Source organism: Amblyomma americanum, chromosome 1 (assembly GCF_052857255.1).
Source record: "Amblyomma americanum isolate KBUSLIRL-KWMA chromosome 1, ASM5285725v1, whole genome shotgun sequence".
In the NCBI taxonomy this organism is placed as follows: Eukaryota; Metazoa; Arthropoda; class Arachnida; order Ixodida; family Ixodidae; genus Amblyomma; species Amblyomma americanum.
Window position 1 is genome coordinate 204359369 of NC_135497.1, and position 19802 is coordinate 204379170.

The 19802-nt window shown below is 49.7% G+C and overlaps 1 protein-coding gene across 4 annotated transcripts in view; it reads right to left on the reverse strand.

Moving 5' to 3' along the window:
• The window catches only part of LOC144114520 (uncharacterized), a 436123-nt gene that overhangs the window by 30980 nt on the left and 385341 nt on the right, over window positions 1-19802 (reverse strand). The window lies entirely within an intron of this gene.

The following is a 19802-nucleotide window of genomic DNA, read 5'->3' on the forward strand; positions in this document are numbered from 1 at the left end:
TTCGCAGAATTAACCCTATTTATCATTTTCTCAAAACTACTTAATTGACTTCATTTATCGTAAACGTCTGCTGAGTTTTTTTTTCTTTCTCTGCTACTGGCTCACGAGATGTCATGCCACCGCTATGACTGGGCTTTAGCCAATTAAGAAGAGGAAACGGGGCCCGTGGAGCCGCTTAAGCCAAGGAGCGTAAAAAGAACAAAAAATAATAATAAAACAATAGGTTTACAAGGACGGCGCCCAGTTTTATTTTTCTTTCTACTGTGGGAATAGATCCGTCAACGCACGCCGATGCTTACCAGTGCCCAACAACACCAGCCAACAGCAGCAGTGTGATCGAAACCCATATTCCAAGATGGTGGCTTTTTATTTGTCAAATGAGTGGCTCGAAACATCGAAGCGTATAAATGCATCGGGTCTCCACTTTGATAAATTGAAAGCGACCATTTAACGCGACCGATAAGTAAGAAAATCATTTTTAATTCACAAGTTTAAAGCCGTTTCGTCAGGTATAAGCCAAAGAGTAGGCAAACTAGCTTGCCTATCTTAATCGCCACTTTTTTTTCGACCAGCTTCTTGAGAAAAGCGGCGACGTTACTGCTATCTTTTATTGCGTTTATAAAACGCATTATGCCTGACCAGACAACACTTCTGCATTGTGATTGCATGCCACTGTGATTCATTGCCCTTTCGCGTGGATTTCAGTAAAACTTCTTTTTGGGCTAGTGGGTGCATTTTGAACCAAGGAAAAAGGAGCAGCGCAAAAGCATGCAACCACACAAGAAGAAAGGAAAAGACACAAGGGCAGCGCTTGTGTCTTGTCCTTTCTTCATGCGTGGTTGCATGCTTTTGCGCTGCTCCTTTTTCCTTGCTTCAAGTGGATTGATTCATTTTATTGGATGTGTACATATCGCAGGCTACGTATTGTCATCCTGAATGTAGCTTCCTTTTGTGTGGTTTTTCTTTTTGTTTCTACCGCATCCTTGTACGCATGTGTGTGCTCCGCTTTATTCTTCACCTTAGAAGTTCGCCACGTGTCTACTATGTTCTCTTGGCATTCTAGATGACCTCTTATGCACAACTTAAACGCCTTTGATTGGGACCCTATTTTAGCTTGGTGTTTTTTTCTTATATATTCACCGTCATTGGCGCATTAGTGATAATGTCGGCATCTGAATCTAAGAGACTGCTTGCAGCTCAGTTTCTTCCGAGGAAGGCCAGTCCCAGGTCGAAACGTGAAGTATAGTGTTCGTTCACCACGTTTGTTTTCTACCGTGTATAATTACCAGGTGTCCCAGCTAAATGTAACCAAGCTTAAAAAAAACACTGAATGTCCTAGCCGCGTGAGACCAATTGAGGGTTGTTTAGAGTCGCATGGCCTAGTCTGCAGTATTTTTCTTTCCTCAAAGTAAACTAATTAGTTAAGCCTAATTAGCTAACTTTTTAGTTATTACCCTGGGGAACAAAGTGTCAATGAAAAAAAATTGCAGATCGCTTTGAAAAACAGTTGACTGCAACGTTTGCATTTAGATACCGTTAACGTAAAGTAGTTTTTTTTTCCGGCCTTAAACCCTAGCTCGCACGATAAAAAAAGCGTTCACGTGACAGTGGTGCCATTTAAACGTCCCAAGACGCGTCTTAGAGAACAAAATCCATTTTTACTGAAGTGCGCTCCCCGATGAGCCTCTGCGCGCACACTGGGGCAGAGATGTCAGCTGGTCACGTGGTGGCTTTCTTTTAAGGCGAATAAATAAAGCTGCGTACATCGTACCTTGATAGAAACAGCGCTGCTAGTGGTTTTTTTAGACGATCTACAACTTTTACATTGACACTTTGTTCCTGAACTCAATAATTAAAAAGATAGGTAATTAGGCTTAACTAATAATTAACTTCCAAGAACGAAAAAATACTACAGACTAGGCAACGCCACTCTGAACAATCCTTCGTTGGTTTCACTTGGCTAGGACACTTCATCGTTTTTAAAAGCTTGGTTAAATTTAGCTGGGACACCTAGTATATGGTTTATGGTTTATGGGGGTTTAACGTCGCAAAGCGACTCAGTCTATGAGGGACGCCGTAGTGGAGGGCTCCGGAAATTTCGACCACCTGGGGTTCTTTAACGTGCACTGACATCGCTCAGTACACGGGCCTCAAGAATTTCGCCTCCACCGAAATTCCACCTGCTAATATATATATATATATATATATATATATATATATATATATATATATATATATATATATATATATATATATATATATATATATATATATATATATATATAGCATACAAGGTAAAGTAAATGAGGGGCCCGTTTGACAAACTTATAAAGGGAGCCACAGTCACTGAAACCAAGGTGCATAGGGGAACGTTTTTTTTAATGTGTTGTGCTTATCAGTGGGATAATATTACTTAGATTAATAAATCGCTTAAGGAAAATTAGTTATAAAGCAGCAGAAAAAACAACCATGCCGCCGGTGGGATCCGAACCCATGACCTCCGAATATCGCGTCCTGTGCTCTACCTGCTGAGCCACGGCGACGGCTGTCCAATCTGCTGCTCTCGTGGGTATTTATGTTTATTGGGTGTAAGCGAACCTTGAGAGTGTTCACCAGCGCCACCCTCGTCCATAGCGGCGGCGGACGTAGCACGCCCTGTAATGCAGCGAGTGTGACGCGGAACGTCATCTAACGGCGAGAGCTGTGCGAGAGCCCTCTTATGCTACCTATGGCATCAAGACTGCCTATATATATATATATATATATATATATATATATATATATATATATATATATATATATATATATATATATATATATATATATATATATATATATATATATATATATATATATATACACGCGCGCGTATATAAGGATGAAGCAGTGCGGTGTAACGCACACCCATTCAGGCACCGAGCAAAGCAAACGCGGAGCGACGAAAGCTCGGCAAACACCACAAGCGTGACGGGGCGGCGCCACTCGGGACAAATGGCCGTTATAATGAGGGGGGGGGGGGTGGCCAGTGCGGCGGTCGCCGGTGACGGGCTCGCACGCTGTCGCCAGATGCGTGTCAGTGGATCCATCTTCGCGCATACTCTCGAGTTAGTCCTAAAACCAATCGTCCCGCGGAGAGACCGGCCGGCACAAAACATCGCCGTCACACGGGCGCGACGGCAGACAGAGCGAAGCCACCTCGCAAGGAGCGGCCGGCGGGAAGGTCGGAACCAGCGGGGAAATAATGAAGTCTTCCCTGGGCTCCATCAAGTTAATGGCCGCCGAGAAACGGGGAGCGTGCCCGCAGCAGCCGGGCCCAGCCGCCCTCTCTGTTTGGAGAGAAGGCCCGCTTCCCGAGGGCAGGTCACGCGCGCCTTTCTACTTCCGGCGACAGGCCGGCGACAAACAGACGGGCTGCGCCTCTCGCGCGTGCAACAGTCGCCGGCAAACAAGCCACGGTGCGTCGAAGCCGGCACCACCGACGAGCCACGTCGGTACTGCTGAGAATGCTTTCACTTGAAACGTGGAGGTACAGGCAGCGGCGTGAAATTGTCGAAGCCAGCTTACACAGGCCTTTTGAACATTTCTTGACACGTAAAATAAAAAGAGAGAGTTCGGGCTGTACGACAATCTTGATCAGGAGTTGCTTGGATATACCCCCTCTCTCAACCTCCTTGTTCTTTTGATGTGATTTTGCATATATAAGGCACTTTCGCACAAATAGACCCAGTTGATAGTTTGAGCTCTTTCTGTTCCTTTGGCCTCTCCTGTGGTTGTCTTTTTATGCGCAACATGGTTTCTTCAAAAGACAATCTTCGTTATATGTGGACCGAGGGAATTCAACGCTTTTCGTCGCGCGCGGGTGGTGCGCCTGTTGCTAAGACGGGTTCCAACTTTCCACACGCTGCAGTTCATCATCCAGGTTTTAGATGTCCAGTTGCCGAAGTCGCTCGATATCAGCCTGCGTTTTTCAATTAGCGCGCTCTTTGGAAATGTCAGAGCGTAAAGTGTACTGATGGAGTCCATTTAAACAACAAACCTCAAACACGCAGACCCTGGCCGTTTCCTTAGGACTCGCTCGCCTTTCAACATTTCATTCCCGGAGGGCCACTCCTGCTACACACACAATCCTTGAAGGCGCGGGTCCACGGTAAATGATACCCCCAAACACGCCGCAGTCATTCGGGTACTTGGACAAAATAGCGTCCGCACTTACGGAAATGACCGAGACGTGGGCAAGACCCTCCTTTTGAAATGACCGCGACTGCGGTTTCTCAATCCTTCTATCCTCCTTCATCCTCGGACATTACGGTTCCGGCGGGGCTGAATTTCGTAAATGCGAACGGCTCTCCGAAATTAGATTGAGGTCCTTGAATGAAGTGGTGTTTTTTCCGCCGTTAGGGCCATTATGTCAACAAATGTTGCCAGTCAGGTCAAACAGAAAAAAGCACAGACGACATCGCTACATTTATTAGGTACGGAATGCACAAATATTGATTCAAATGAGTGAAGCGGAAAGCCGGCCACATGACACACGAACTCTGTGCGCAAGTTGAAAGCAGCACCATCATTTTTTTTTGCTCAAGTAGCGCAAGTAGATATACGATATACAGATACGATCAGTGTAAAATGGAATTGTAGCCTTTTAACGCATACGCCCCTCAAAGTTTGCCATGGCCGTGAAGTCCTGTGCAAGCTGTTAGTGCACGCAAATAACGCGCACCATCAGTTGCTGAGCGCTGCCCAGTACAGCTTCGACGACAGGCCATGATGGAGGCGCCAAAGCTACCAAAGGAAGCACAGAGCCCAAAAAGGCCGTCTACAAAAGGCGCCTACACTGTGGCCAAGCAAAAAAGTAAAACTAGTAAAGGCTGCACTGTGCGTACATGCGCTGCATCGGATTGTTTCATATTCCTGCGCAGCCAAAACGATTATCAGGTTCAGCTCAATAAATAGAAGGGAAACTTCCTTGACCCCAAGTTGTCCAGAGATATGTTTTCACAATCATCACACGAAACAACAGAAGACCGGAAAGGGAGTTTGTAGCAGCAGGAGCAGCACCAGCCGTCGAAGATGATGACGCCGAAGCGCGGTAGAATTGAGCTTGCTCCTCGTGCCGGCGTCACGCGCCGTTCGGCTCCCCGCCATCAGAAGTTCTAGCACTTCAGCCAGTAAATCATACATTTCCTTCATTGTGCCGCGGCCTCATACTGATTGGCGCGACAAGTTCATCCGATTTGTTGGCTGTTCGTAACGATGTAAGCCACCCAGCACTGCTGCTGGTGGGTCATTCGCATGAGCTGTTCGTGTCATAAATGGCTGCACGGACTCGCTAACGCACAACGAGTGAAACGCCGAAAGTTACGACGCCTTGACGTTGCCTACAACAGTTCTTAAACGAAATCAGCCTGAGTGAAAGCCGCAAATTTCACTTTGGAGCGAGCCATAGTGAAAGAACGCGCTTCCCAGTGGGACAATGCACTAGCTTTAACGAATCCTCCAACGTACTCCTGGATTTTCCGAGAAAAACAGTCAACGCATTGTACAATGAGAACGCAAATATCCGCTCCTCCATTACAGGTTTCTTTCGCTTAAGCGATGCGACAGAAAAAGTGAAGAAGGATAGCAATAAAACGGCCCAATTATAACTTGGATTTGGACTTTTAGACTTTTATTTCTTGAAAATTCGGCGGACTTTTTTGTGAGTTTATTCCAGAACGCACTTTCAGTTTTTTTTTCGACTAATATTATTTCACATGCAAGAATTACCGCTTTGTTTGAATGAGGTGATATATGTGACACATCTGCGCGGTAAAAAGTCACGTATAGTTTATCTTGGCTTATTTGCTGGCAAGAGCAGCTGATGCACCAGTAATCAACACGAAAATAGTTGTGTATAGAACAATGGCTGAAATATGAAACACTCTCGCTGTAAGGAAGTAAAGGTGCAAAAGTTAACTGATCGCACCAGGGGACAAAACGTAAATAGAAATTAATTTTTAAAAACTAGCGTGCTCAAAACTAACATACACAAACAAAAGCCAGCGAATGGAACAGGCAAAGCAACACATACTACATACATACATGGAGATATTCAAAATTTCGCAAGTGCGCTTTCACGCATAACAATGTTGCTCAACACAATATGGCTGACCATGCGTTTCCAGCTGAAACAAAGGAAGAAGGACTAGTGTTTTGTTTGATGCTTTCAAAATACTGTTCTTACATTCTATCCACACCCCTAGCGCCTGTCCTTTATTGAGTTTCTTTATTGAGAAGTAGCCCATCTTGTCTTTGGCAACATAGTTATGTGGGAAAGCGCACTTTCGGAATTTTGAATATCCCTTATTGCCTCACTTAGGAAAATTGGAACCAAGCTTTTGTGTCTAGTTGCCTTCTAGTCGGAACAACTTTATTTGGTTGCGAGTGGGAATAAATGCAAGCATATTTCTTGCTTTCTAGATACTGCTCACTCCTTCAGCCATGGAACAAACTGTGAGAGCAGCAAACGCTCGACAAGACCCAAGCTTGGGGTTGGAAATCAAAAGAGAGCCCAGCACCAAATCCAGAAGCAGCCAGAGGGATCGGGATCACATGATGACGGCAGTGATGAAAGTGCCGCTGAAGCATCGCGTAAGCCAGAAAGTGGCCCTTTCTGGAGACGCTTGTGCATGGTTTCGCGTCGGCTGTGGCTTTTTGCGGGAGCAAACATTGTCTGGTTTATGGGGGTTTAACGTCCCAAAGCCACTCAGGCTATGAGAGACGCCGTAGTGAAGGGCTCCGGAAATTTCGACCACCTGGGGTTCTTTAACGTGCACTGACATCGCACAGTACACGGGCCTCGAGAATTTCGCCTCCATCGAAATTCGAGCGCCGCGGCCGGGATCGAACCCGCGTCTTTCGGGCCAGCAGCCGAGCGCCGTAACCACTCAGCCACCGCGGCGGCCCTGGAGCAAGCATTGTCACTGCCCTTGCACGCCCTGAGCAAAAACCTCCGTAACCAACTAACGGTTCTCGCACGGAGAGCGTCACGGGGCAGAAGGCGCTACGCAAGTACGCGAAGCTTGACAAAGTGAGATAACATCTCGGTCTGCGCCCGGCTAGCACCTAAAGTCGTGATCTGTGCCTCAAAATGAACAGCTGCGCTACCTGAGCCAGCGAACCGGTTGTGTCACCGCGATCCTGGCGTCGGCACAATTCTTCCTTGCGACCCTGTGCAGCTCGTGCTGAATAGCCAGCAATCTGTGGCGTATAGAGGTACTGACCTTCCTCGGTTAAAACTGAATTTCAACAAGTGAATTCGGTTCACGTTTACCGGCTTTTTTAGTTTTCATTCTAAGCCCAAAATTTCAGGCTCTAGACTTATAACTACAAACATCTATACCCCCAAAACATGAACTACGCGGAATATAGAAGACATGAGGTGGCGAGTAATTCTGATCTCCTTTACCAAGTAAGCGCATCCAGCTGCTACGAATGAGAAGAGCAAGCTAAGAAAAATTATGATGCCAGCTGGGCAGCTTGGCGACATTTTGAACGCTTATGCGAACTGCGCTCCACGTGAAGGCTGCAGTCAGCGCTAATGTGTGATCAGAAAACTCATTGCCGCACAAACACAAGAGGAGGAAACCAGAACGACACAACACTAATGAGCAACCGCAATGATTCCGCTAAATGCGATGCCTTCAGGTGTACCTTCCGTTAAGTTCAGGAAGATAAAACCCAGTCTCAGTGAAAGAAGCGACATACTATTCATCAAACTGTGTCCTCTGCTTGAAGAAAACATTTCTTGATCACACCAAATTTTGCGTTGCCCTCAGGTTTTGTTTCATAGGAGCCGACACAAGGATCGTAAAGAAAACAGTGAGAGTACGAGTACAAATATCGGTCGCCAAATACACCAGCAAATGTCATCGAAATCCAAAGCCAGCGACGAAGTCGTGAGACTGGCGCATCACGCCACTCACGCAGTGGTCACGTTATGTCGAATACCGGAGCAAAGCCAAGAGGCCCTTCTCTCGGGTCCTTGGACCGAGCGTATATGCGACGAATTTTCGCCACTCCCCAAGATCGGGGGCGGATGCGTGCAGCTGACGCGACCATGCAGCGCGGGGCTCAGGCAGCGACAGACCGCCGTAACGGGAACGCCGCACGAGCGCCAGCGTAGATCCCGCCCAGACGTGGAACACGACCGGGGGCCACGGGACGGGCTGCCGCCCCGGTTCAAGCCCCGGGCCACTCCACGCGGCAGAGGCGCCTGTTTGTTTCGGCGCAGGGCCTTTTCCACCCGAGGGGCCGCCAGGGAAGGAAAGGAGCCCCCGCAGTGTCAAAAGTGCCTCCGGAGGCGGGCGCAATAAAATGGCCTCCTCCCCGCTACCGCGCGCCATCTCCTGGCTGCCTGCTGTTTTCCCCGCTTCCCGGCGCGCTCTACTTTTGGGGATTGTCTTTTAGGCCACGAAGCACTTTGGCTTCGAAGATCGGCCGCCGGGGAGAAAACGAAGCAAGTCGAGCAAAAGCCGGAAAAGTTTGTGGCGCCACTCTCGCAGCGAAGGCGGTCTCGCGCTCCTCGGTGCCACCGTGCATCTGCGCTGTCAAAGAGAGAGAAGAGAAAGGAAAGAGCTTAAACACAGCCTCGAATGAAATGTGACGTGCGGGCCGGCCCTTGCGCCGAAGAAAGCGACAACCAAAAGGGCGCAAAAGGTACGCAGTGCTCGAAAACGGAGGTGGAAAGCCCGCGGCGCCGCCACGCCGCCGTCGTAGGCTCGACGACAAAATGGACGGAGTGCGAACTTCTGTCGCGACTCCGGGAGAAGTTCAGACTTGGAGCCATGCCCAAGAGCGCGCACCGGCTGGCTGTGGAGGAGGCGGATGAGGGCAGCAGCGCGAGTCGATATGGGGGCGAAAAACAAAACAGAACGATAATCAGGATGCGTGCGCCCCCTTTTTTTCCGCTTCCATAAGAGCAAGCGTACACGCAAAGGAGGAAACAGGAAACAAAATATAAATAGGCCGAGTTGAGTAGATCCTTGCAAGCTGCGCTTGAAAACCGATGAGTCGGTAAACAGAAGTCAGTTCGAAGAGAAAAACAAAACGTGTTAAGCTGGTATATCTGTGAACTCGATACACATCACAAACTATTCTGGCAAGAAACATCACGAGCACTCGTTTTAAGCTCATCACCATGAGCACCTCCATTGTGAGCTACTGTGCCAAAGACCACAAATTAAACGTGAAAGATTTGACCGAACGGTTTTTTCATGCCATTTTTCTTCATGCCGTTGCTGCAGGCAATTAACAAGCGTTGACGGTTTGGCCTGCATCCCTGTCAGGGAGCTCTGTAGGTTTTATGCCCCACGAGTCGGTCTTCGGCGTGTCCGCTGCTCTTTTGAGGGCGGCGTTCGCTTCAGGACTGCTGCAGCTCGGCTTCAAAAATGCTCGGGAATAAAGGAATGCGGCTTCGTACTTTGTGGAAAAGTACTGTGGTGTGGATCGCCGCACCTGAAGATCTTCCTCACTCACGGCGTTGTTTAAGTAGGCGACCTGGGGCAGCGGTGTTTCAAGCAGTTTCTCACAGATACTTTGCAAGACGCTGTGTTTGCAGCTCACACAGGACACGAGCTGTGGAACGGGCCAATTGTTGCGACATCGTTTCTGAACAATTCCAGAAGATGGGATAATACGGGCTGGTTGGTACATGTTCCCAGGAAAGAAGTAACAGCGCTATTTTAATACGGGACAGGGGACGAGACAGCGCAGATGTCTGTCTGGTTCGCTGTCCTGGCGTCAAAAGGCGCTGTAACTTCTTTTCGCCATCACTCCCAGAAACTGGGCCTCAATCTCCAGACCTACGCTTCACTGATCACAGCAAAGCCGCCAGAAAAGGAAACTAACTTAATAGAGCGCGAAGAAAACCTACAGCCACAAGGAAAAGAGACGGCATGAACCGAGGACCACTGCATTGTGCCCACGAGGCTCGGCAACGCGTGCGTGAATGGCAGGCCTCGTCCAGGGGCTGATTCAGAGAGCACAGGGCCAAGGAAGGGGACACGGGGTCAAGGGAGAACAGGTGTTGCGACGACTGGCACGCCCCCCTGCGAGCAGTTCGCTGACGCCAGGGGACCAGCGGTGGAGGGATGCGCTTCGCTCCCCAGCTTCGACAGCGCACGCGGTAGCAGGGGAGGAGCGCTTTGTTCGGGGCTGGGGAACAACAACAAGAACAAGCGCAATGGGGGTCCCCAGGGGGGCAAACTCGGACGGGACTCCCCCCCCCCCCCCCCCCCCCCCGCACGCTGCTGTTTTCTTTCGCTTTGGTGTTTGCAGAATTATCTCAAACTGCTCCCCCTGAACCTCTGAGCACAAGCACGAGCCCGCTGACAGTCGGCCGCAATGCCCCCCCCCCCACCCCCCCCACTCCCAACCAAGGAAGCGCCATCTGTCGCGTGGAGCGCTCGTGACCGCCGCATGGCTGCAGCTGCCGCCGCTAACGCAGTGCGGCGGTGGCGTGCAGCAGGAGGTTCGCGGTCGAGACCTGTGCCCGCATCACCCTTCTCGAAGAACTGTGCTCGTGAAAATGGCCTCACACTGACCTCATATCTGGCATAAACAATGCTGCGAGACCACTTGTTACAACTATATTGGGGGACTGCGCACCCTCTTAAATGTCTACAACTAGAAGATTCAAATGGCATATCGTCAGTATGCAATAAATATAGTAATAATAACAATAATAATAATTATTGCAAACGAAACGAACACTCAGTAGCTGTCTCATTCTCGGTGGCCACTGGAAACGCGCCGTATGGCAAGGATTGAAGAAGGAAGTGAAAGGAGGGAAATAAATAGTCTCAATAGTAGAGGATTCCAGATTATTTTCGACTACCTGGGGTCCTTTCTTAACTTGCACTGCCATAGATAGCACAGAGCACGGGCGTCTTTTTGGTTTAGATGGAGGCGAAATGTAAAAGACGCACTTCTTGTGCGTGGTTTTAATATACAGCCGAACCTCGTTATAACAACACTGTTTATAACGAAATAATGTATATAGCGAAGGAATGACGATTCCTCTTGGAAGCTCGCTCAGAAAGAGGTATAACGAGGCTACGGCTGTAACAAAATAATCGCCGGGCCCCTTCAACTTCGTCATAACGAGGTTCAACTGTATATCTCCCGGGAGAAGCCTACGGGTCTATTGGATGCCGTAGTATAGTCGACAGCGATTGAACCCAACCTCAAGCACAGGCACACGGAATCAGCAGCTGGCCGACATAATTGAGGACGGTAATCAGGTGCTTCTCCAAGTTCAAGGAGAGCGAATGAGATATCCTTGTTTCTGAGGCACTCTTGGATCTGTTTGCAGAACAGCAACTTTCTTGGCGCTCTCTTTTGCCAGTGGGGTGGTGTGCTGCATGAAAATATATATATATATATATATATATATATATATATATATATATATATATATATATATATATATATATATATATATATATATATATATATATATACGGCCCATCAGCTCGTGCGAGCACGGTGCAAGGTGTCCTGAACGAGTATTTAAATGCACACTAATCTGCGAATGGGGAGAAGACCTATTTTTTTGCCGAGGGATTCAATGGGACGCGACTAGTGAAAACGAGAGAGCGAAACAAGCACTGACAAAAAAAAGAGCAGCGAATAGCAGGTGCCGTCCTGACATGCAGCGAACACAGTGATACATAAAAGAAATTCTCATTATACGGATGGCGACAGGCAACCACAAACGGCGTCTTCGATAGGTGCGATAGCCACATAGTTTCCCAAGGCGTAATGTCTCAGACGTTTACATTATGCAGCCAAACGAGATCGTCGTCCCTGACCACATGTTTCCCGCGTGTTTCTTCCCTCGTAACAGCAGGGTACCAAGGAGCGGGCTTGATCAAGAACGGTGTGGCCGAGGCCAGCAGGGGACAAGGTGCGGCCTCGAGTGTCCCATTCGAAGGCGCACACCTGCGGACACAAGCACGCACCCGCCACGCGCCGCTCGCAGATGTCACCGGCACGCTTCGCGCACGTGGCCCGTTGTTGACGGTGCCGCTGCGACAGGGCTCCACCGAGGAAACCCGAGGAGCGTCTTCCGCACCGGCCACGCCTTTCTTAGGAGGCGTCCCGGCAAAGACGGCGCGTGAAAGACGAGCCCGCCGCCGGAGGTGCGGCGCGGTGCCTGCGACAACAGCCCGCGTCCCGGGCGCACCCGCTCGCCCCGGGCGAAGAAGGCCCTTTAAACATGCGGCACGCGGCCATTCAGGTGCACGCTCGCTCGCCGCCGAAGACTTCCGACAGCCATCTGCTCCTGACACGGACAGAGCGCGTGCTTCCTCCGATCGGCTTCCAATGAATGCCCCTGCCTCTCCTGGCGCGAAAACCGGCGCTCTCGGTCCCCCCCCCCCCCCCCCCCCCCCTCTTCCTGCTGGAACCGCTCCTCGGTGAGGTCCCCCGCCGCCCGGCCAGAAGCGTCGGGGCGCACGAGCGGCCTCAACACTCAATCCCGAGAGAGCACGATTTGCGGGCTGTTTACCGTCTGCCTGGGCAGCCACCAAAACAAGAAAAAGAGACGCGGTGGCCCAAGACCGGGGGAAACGACGCCCAGGACAACAACAGCAGGTGAAGAGTACGACTTAGCAGCCGCGTGTACTTTATTTTACTTTTCTTGGCGCGCCAGGCTGCCTGCACTTCGGCTGTTGCCGCTCGCATCTTAAGAAACAGCGGCACGTCAGAAAGCGGCAGCTGCATGCCGGGGCCGTCCGAGCCCCACGGGTGCCCGAGGAGCAGGAAAGAAGCAGCGCAAGCACCGCGGCACGCGACGGAGCCTCGCCCTGGCTTGTTTAGAAGGGTCCGCTGGCTTCCGACAATGACCGCCTCAAGGAAAAGCAGCAGACTGCAGGGACAAAGCAAACAAAATAGCTTCCCGCTTTCATCGTGAAGAAACTTCCACTATCGTAAACATCTGCGCCGAGCAATACGGCGCGCGGCCAGTAAAAACAAGAGAGGAGAAGCGGAATAAACAAGAAGCGCTTGAAAACAACGACGGCCTCGTTCATTCCTTAAGCAGACCTTAGGGCAAGCCGCATGCTGCCTCAAGCGCCGGACCGCGAGCTTTCGATGGCGGTTCTGGGTACTTTTTTTTTTATTCGAGTAGTGCGCCATGAGGCATACTACTCGAATAAAAAAAAAAGTACCCGGGCGCTTTGAGGGAAAAACGGTCGAAAAGCTTACGTCGTGGCTTATTTCTCCATTTATGACGTCCAAAGAGCGACGCCGCATGCGCAAGCAGTGCGTCATTAAGATGACAAATAACCGCGATACATATCTCACAGGCAGCTCGGGTTATATCCCACAATTTATACGCCAATAAAAAATCTGTGGGACACTTAAGCTCCGCCTTTAAGGGTATGAGGCGATAGCGTCAGTGGGTCGCGTCAGCAGCTCCTCTTGTCCACGCAGAAAGGGACACTGATTCCATATAACGTGAAAGGTCACACGACATGCAATTTCCTTACTTGAATGCATATAAAGCCGCGTTATAACCAAGCCACATGAACGTGCCTACGTGGAGTAAATTAAGAGGCGAACCTGATACTCCGAAAAATTGTTCAGTCAAATGTAATGCCTCAAGTATACTCTTTTTGTCGGAATAAAAGAAGGCGTCATCATCTGCATACGCTAAAATCTTAATTTCAGATTGAGCCAGGCAGAAACCACAGATGGTTGCGCTGTTATAGCCGTAATACTGAGGCAAATGGCTTCAAGATATATCTTAATTAATTACAGCTTATTTAAAACATATTAATTTAGATAAATCCAAAGGATTTTCGTCGGGTCATTGAGGAGCGAGGCCAAGTCATTTTGGTGGCACCAGCTCGGACTGCAGCGGCCATCAGTACGGTTCCTCTGGCACCAAATTCGTAACATTGGAGCCTACTGGGACTCGCAGATAATCTCCATGAGGCGACGAGCCCAGGCTTGGATGGGTAGGGAACTGTCAGTGTTTGATCGGGCTCAAGTCTGCAACATTTTTTTTATTTGCGAAACTTGCCTGTGCCCTGCAGGTTCTCCACTGTGCGAGGAGGAAAGTGCAGGTGATGTACAGAATATTCGGTATACCTTCGTATGGCGCTCCCAATGGCAGCCCATACGTCGTGACTCGTGACAACCTATTTCTTTCTCTAGAGTCTGGTGGAATAGGCCTTGTTCACTTAATCATGCATCCGTTCGTTTCGCGTTTTTTTTTTTCAAATCGGCAGACCACACCTTTTTTAGTACCTTATTAGGTGTCTTAGTGCTCATACTGGACACACTCGTGAGGGGCCGCTATGAGGATTCCTTAAGGAATTTGCTGACACCTTCAATTTCCTCACTGTGCGCTTTTCTTTAGACTACCTCTATAGCCTTTCCAGAAAGCAGATGACTCGGGTACTTACTGAGCATTTCTTTCCTGTACAGTTGTATCGGCAACCTTTTCTGGAGTTCCTTGACACCACTGTTTTAAAACGTGTTATTCGAATGTGCACCTCTTCTGCCGCGAAAACATTCTTTTTTAAGCTGCACACGTCAACGCTGCCTGTGAAGGCATGGCTTCATGCTAAGATGTTTGCGCCATGACGGTGAATTATCACGTGTGCAATACACCAGAGACAACTGGTCGTTGTTTTGTTCTGTGCATTGATGCTATCTCCCTCTGGGACATTTTACAACGAACAATTAAGAAGGACGTTGACATCACATCCAACAGTATCGGTTTTTTTTTTTTGCCTGTGGAGAAAAATAGTGCTGTGCAATATGATCTATTTACGTTGCTGGGACTATTTAGTCTCTGGAAGAGCCGCATGATGGACCGCCACGCCGAATCAATACGGTCATCGAAATTTTTGTTCCGTGAGCAGTGCGCTTTGGTGCAGGGAGTATATGTTGCCCTGGAAGAGCCGCCTAGCAGGCTCCCCTATCCGGATGCATGTGTGTGCCTCCCAGAATTTTGAAGTTTGGGCAGGTGGGGATCTGCGGGGGTGTGGTGGACTCGTATTACGCAGCCTGCTGTTTTGCGGCATGAGCGCATTCAGATCTTGCTTTTCGGCAATTTTTCCATGCAATAAAGAAAAAACGTTCCTGCGTGGCCTAGGAGTAGCGTGTCTTACTCGCAACCCAAGGGTCAGCGGTTCGATTCACGACTAATTTCCGGAATATTCTTTTCAGGACAATTCGTTTACTTTATATGTCTGCATGTCCTAACGAGGTTTAAGTCATGCTGAGACCTTGTAATGATGATTTATGTGACGTTTTAATCACTTTTCAATTATCCCCCCCCCCCCCCCCCCCGCGTGACGTCAAACTTTTTCGAACAATCCGGATTTTCTCGACACGCCACCGGGCTGATGTGATCGAAGCATCGTTGTAAGATATAACAATCGCTTTTAATTCTAGCACTCTCACATATAATCCGAGTGCTGTCCTGGTGCGTAAAAGCAACTGAGCTACTACTGCAGAAGTGGGGTAAACCCACAGGAGCAGAAGCTGCTCGTAGCACAATGTTGCCGCTGGGGACATGCTAATCCTCGCACCTCCAGCGTTTCGGGGCACACAGCGGGGCCCGAGCAGCGGGGCGGATAAAAGGAGGCTCGCCTACACGCAGGCTCGACGCAGAGCAAAGCGCCAGCGGCATCCTTCGCAGCGCAAGGCTCATTTGCATTCGCCGCCTCAACAAACACGCCCAGCGGCCGCCCAGCGGCAGACCAGCGCCTCGCCCACGCGGCTAGGTGCAAGCGGCCATCTTGTGCGCAATATCGAAGAACGAGTGAGTAAACAGAGGCTGAACTTTCTAAATTCGCTCCCTTTCCGGTCCCTGTCTGCCAGTGGAGGACGAGAAAGCTCCGCTGTCTATTCGGACATAACGGACACTTACGGGAGGATGGGGCGCATTTTATGCCCTTATTTTGATCTCACAACACAATGCGATTATGAATTTATCGCTAGGTGTCCAAGAGGCCTTTAGCGTCAAACGTCGAGGCATTCTGCCGGCATCCGGTGCAAGACAGCAAGAAAACGGCTCGCGCGATTGTTCGCCCGCCATTCGCTCGCAGTGGAAACACTCTGAGCTAAAGTAATGCGACTCCGACTATGCGAAAATATAAACAAAGTATGCACAGCGCCCTGTCGTATCGTGATGTGCAGCTCGTTTACTAGGCTAAGCGAGACAAAAACTGGCTGGTATGCTAGCTGATTATGAGCACGGAGTTACTCCGGGTCCTGCTGTCTTTCGAACTGAAAAATTTCGACACTGCGGGAACCTACTTCGGCACGGTATAGAAAGAGGTCCCAGCGACCTACAGCCAAATGGTAACACGGAAACGCGAACAAGGCATCGTGGCTGTTACACAGTCCCACATCGTCTCGTAAATAACATGCAAGCACGTCCGATTCACACGCAGAATCTTGGGGCTATTGGAGAGTTCCCCTAAATCGGCGCCACGCTGTGGCGGCACCGCGAACTAGTGTAAGAAGAATCGGCTCGTGAGGAACAGCGCCGTTTGCTCGCTGCATGAATAGTTCATCGGCATATTCACGCGTTTGCACGCTAACGAGATAGACATCATTGCGTGAGACTTCTGGTGCCAGCAATAGAGAGAGAGAGAGCAGGGGGCTCCACGCTATAGTAGCACGCCTGCAGGACCGCGACACCGCAATTCTCACCAGGCACCCAGCCTAAATTTAGAAAAAGATGATGCGTGGACTATAAGGGCCTATGTAAATGCGCAGCGCAGTTTATTACGAAACACCGCTGAGCGCAGATGACTAATGGGCACATTTAAAGCGCAATGATTTTTGTTCTTGCCTGTCTTATTAATTGCGGGACTTAGTGCTACATTCGTGCATGGTAATATGGTGCGTTGTTATCCACGGAAACGTGGGGGAGGGCGGTACACCCAATTAATTCAAATTCCACTTCATTCTGATTATTTCTGCCCTTCAATGCCCCATGCCCTCGCTGTCGCTGGAATCAGTCAGACAGACGGGCGGATGAAAATAGAAAATAGAGAATTAGAAAATAGAACGAACCTTAATATATCGAATTATTGTTCACATTGAACAGTCAGAACATCTCTTTAAAAACTGCGCACAGTACAGCGATATTGTTCACGTTTACTGAACTCGCTTTTACCGAACTCGCGTTCGGTAGAACAGCCGATATATCGAACAGCGGATCGCGCCCCTGCAGTGGCACTTCTCCAAGCGGCGCTCTTCGGTCACTTGTCGCGCGCAGAGGGCCGGATGCACGCCATTGGGTACCTTCTGGCAGTGTTAGCACTGTGAAACCGCATGATGAGGTGAACATAGGGTGTTTTTGACGGTGGCCTTCTAGTACCCATTTCCCACACCACATTTCTGTCATGCGGTGAAGCCAACTTAGCTAAACACTAGCTGCCGCTCTTGCCTGGCGTGCTTTGCTGCCAAAGGCGCTTTGGACATCAACCGTACCTTAAATTTAATAAAATTACTCTATTTAGAGTGTACTGGTTACAGGATTACATATATGATGACAGGTTGTGGCTAGTTTCACCTTCCAAAGCAACATGCGCTGCAGCTTAGATGCGAAGCACGTTAGGTCTAGCAACGCCTAGTGAGCGGTGGGCTTCCAGCACGCTAGCGGGCGGCACTGTGCTGCAGGTAGCACGTCACTAACGTGGATGCAATGTATTCTTGATCCTAGGTTAAAGATGAGGTTATCTGCTGCCATTTTTTATGTGCTGAATTTTCGATATATCGAAGAACTTCGCGGTCCCCTTCTAGTTCGATAATTCGGGTTCGACTCTAGTATGAAAATGACTGCCTCATAGCGGCCTCAGATTCACTGGATGCCTTCCATTCACTGCTTACGGTCAAACTGACGCACAAGGCACGGTTAATTGCTCCGAGAACAGAGTGCGCGAAAAAAGGCGACCTCATTGTTTTCGGTTTGTACACGCTGAGTATAAATCTAAATTCATATATAAAGTAGCACATGGTTGATGAAATTTATGAGCCTGTAAATGAACAAAAGGACGAAGCTTTATAAGTAAAAAACTCACAGGGCAGTTACGACTATGTAGCGCGAGATTCAGGCATTTAGTTTTTGGCAGGCGGCTGTTCCAAACAAAGCCACCCGTAGGCTTATGCGACCCAGGTTGGCCGTGACATAAGGTGACATCTGACGAGGAGACACAAACAGACGCACAGCACTAATAAAGACCTTAACACATCCTACGTGGTGTCGTGCGGGATGATAACCATACCCGGGTTGCCACGGTAACCGATGGGTGCGTTACCATGGTAACTTGAGCGCCTAAGAGCTATCGCTGTAAAACTCAGTCAAAGGACAGTGCGTGGCAAGTCTGTTTTCTGCGAAGCAGCATAAAAAAATTTACAGTCCTTGAGCATAGCTTACCTGACCTTCTGGTTTTGTCATCAACCCGTTGTAAAGAGCCTTCATTGTCGATGTCATGGATATTAGATTCTCTCCAAAGCGCGCTTCGACCGCCAACCGCTTCTCCTTCACGCCGGCTGCTTTCACACCCACATCACACACAAAAAGAGATTGTTTGGCTCGCACCAGTTTGCCAATGTCGGGAAACAAGCGGGAGTTTATCGTGAAATATGAAAAAAAATAAAAATAAAAGCCCGATTCCACCTATGCTGTTCACAGGTGGAGTCCTCTTCAAACATCGTCGTATTGGATCAATTGGTGCGCCCGCTCTAGTTCATGAAACTCGCCAGTACCTATTTAAGTTTCCGTTCGATTCGGGGGCGCCAAAACCCCGGCTGCTAAATTCGATTCCGAGGTATTACAGCGTGTCGTTTGATGCCGCAGAGAATGAAGCAAGCACGCGCATACGCCCTTCTCCGGTCAACCCCGCGAATTCACCGCCGCTGAGATGGGGAGGAATTCACAACAGTGCACTCAGGACAATACATTCGGTAAGAGCGTTCGCGATGCCGGTCGGCCGACGAGCGCGCATTAAAATGCAAATGAGCAGCTTGGGAGCGAGGCGCCGATAATGAAACGCCACGCCGCGCATATGGAAGAGAGCCAGGCGCCACGGCCAGATAGCATGGGCGCCTGCAGTGATCCGATGGCCTTCCCCTATTCCGAGTTCAAGCCAAGGATCGCCGCCCATCACCTCACGCAGGCGCGCGCAGCCGCGAAGCGTTGACTAAGCGCGGTTCGTTCAGAAAGCCTCTTATTCAAAGGTCCGTCTCCGGAGGAAGCCGTTGACGGCATTAGAACGAACCGTGGCTTAGCGTGATCCGTAAAGATGGCGGCTCGCGTCCCGCGTGGTTAGCGCGTATTCACGCGCCGAGAGAAGTGCCTCGCGCATTCGGCTGCCACATGGCCGTGAGCGCCGCTTGCGGGTGAAATGATCGCGTCATACACACGTCGCTCGAAAGCACCTGGCAGCAGTCTTCCCTGACAGACCAGCGGTAAACCACGAGTGACGCAAATGCGCTTCCAGGCATGCAGTCCATGGAAGTACTGCGCCAGCGTTTCGTAACGTGCATCCCATCTAGGCGAAGTGGCTCGCACATTCGGCGGTATCGACGTAAGAGGGGGAACTGTTCCTAAGAAGCCGCGTCTGCCGGTTGTGCGCAAGGGGTGCTTAGCAGCAAGCTACGGGTCACTCACCAATGCCTATTATTACTACGCACGATGCCGCATTCCTAATCTGCCTCCTCGACAAAGCTTACGGTGGTGGTGAGCTAGCTGGTCGATCACGGCAGTCCGCGATGCGACAGCCGAGTCA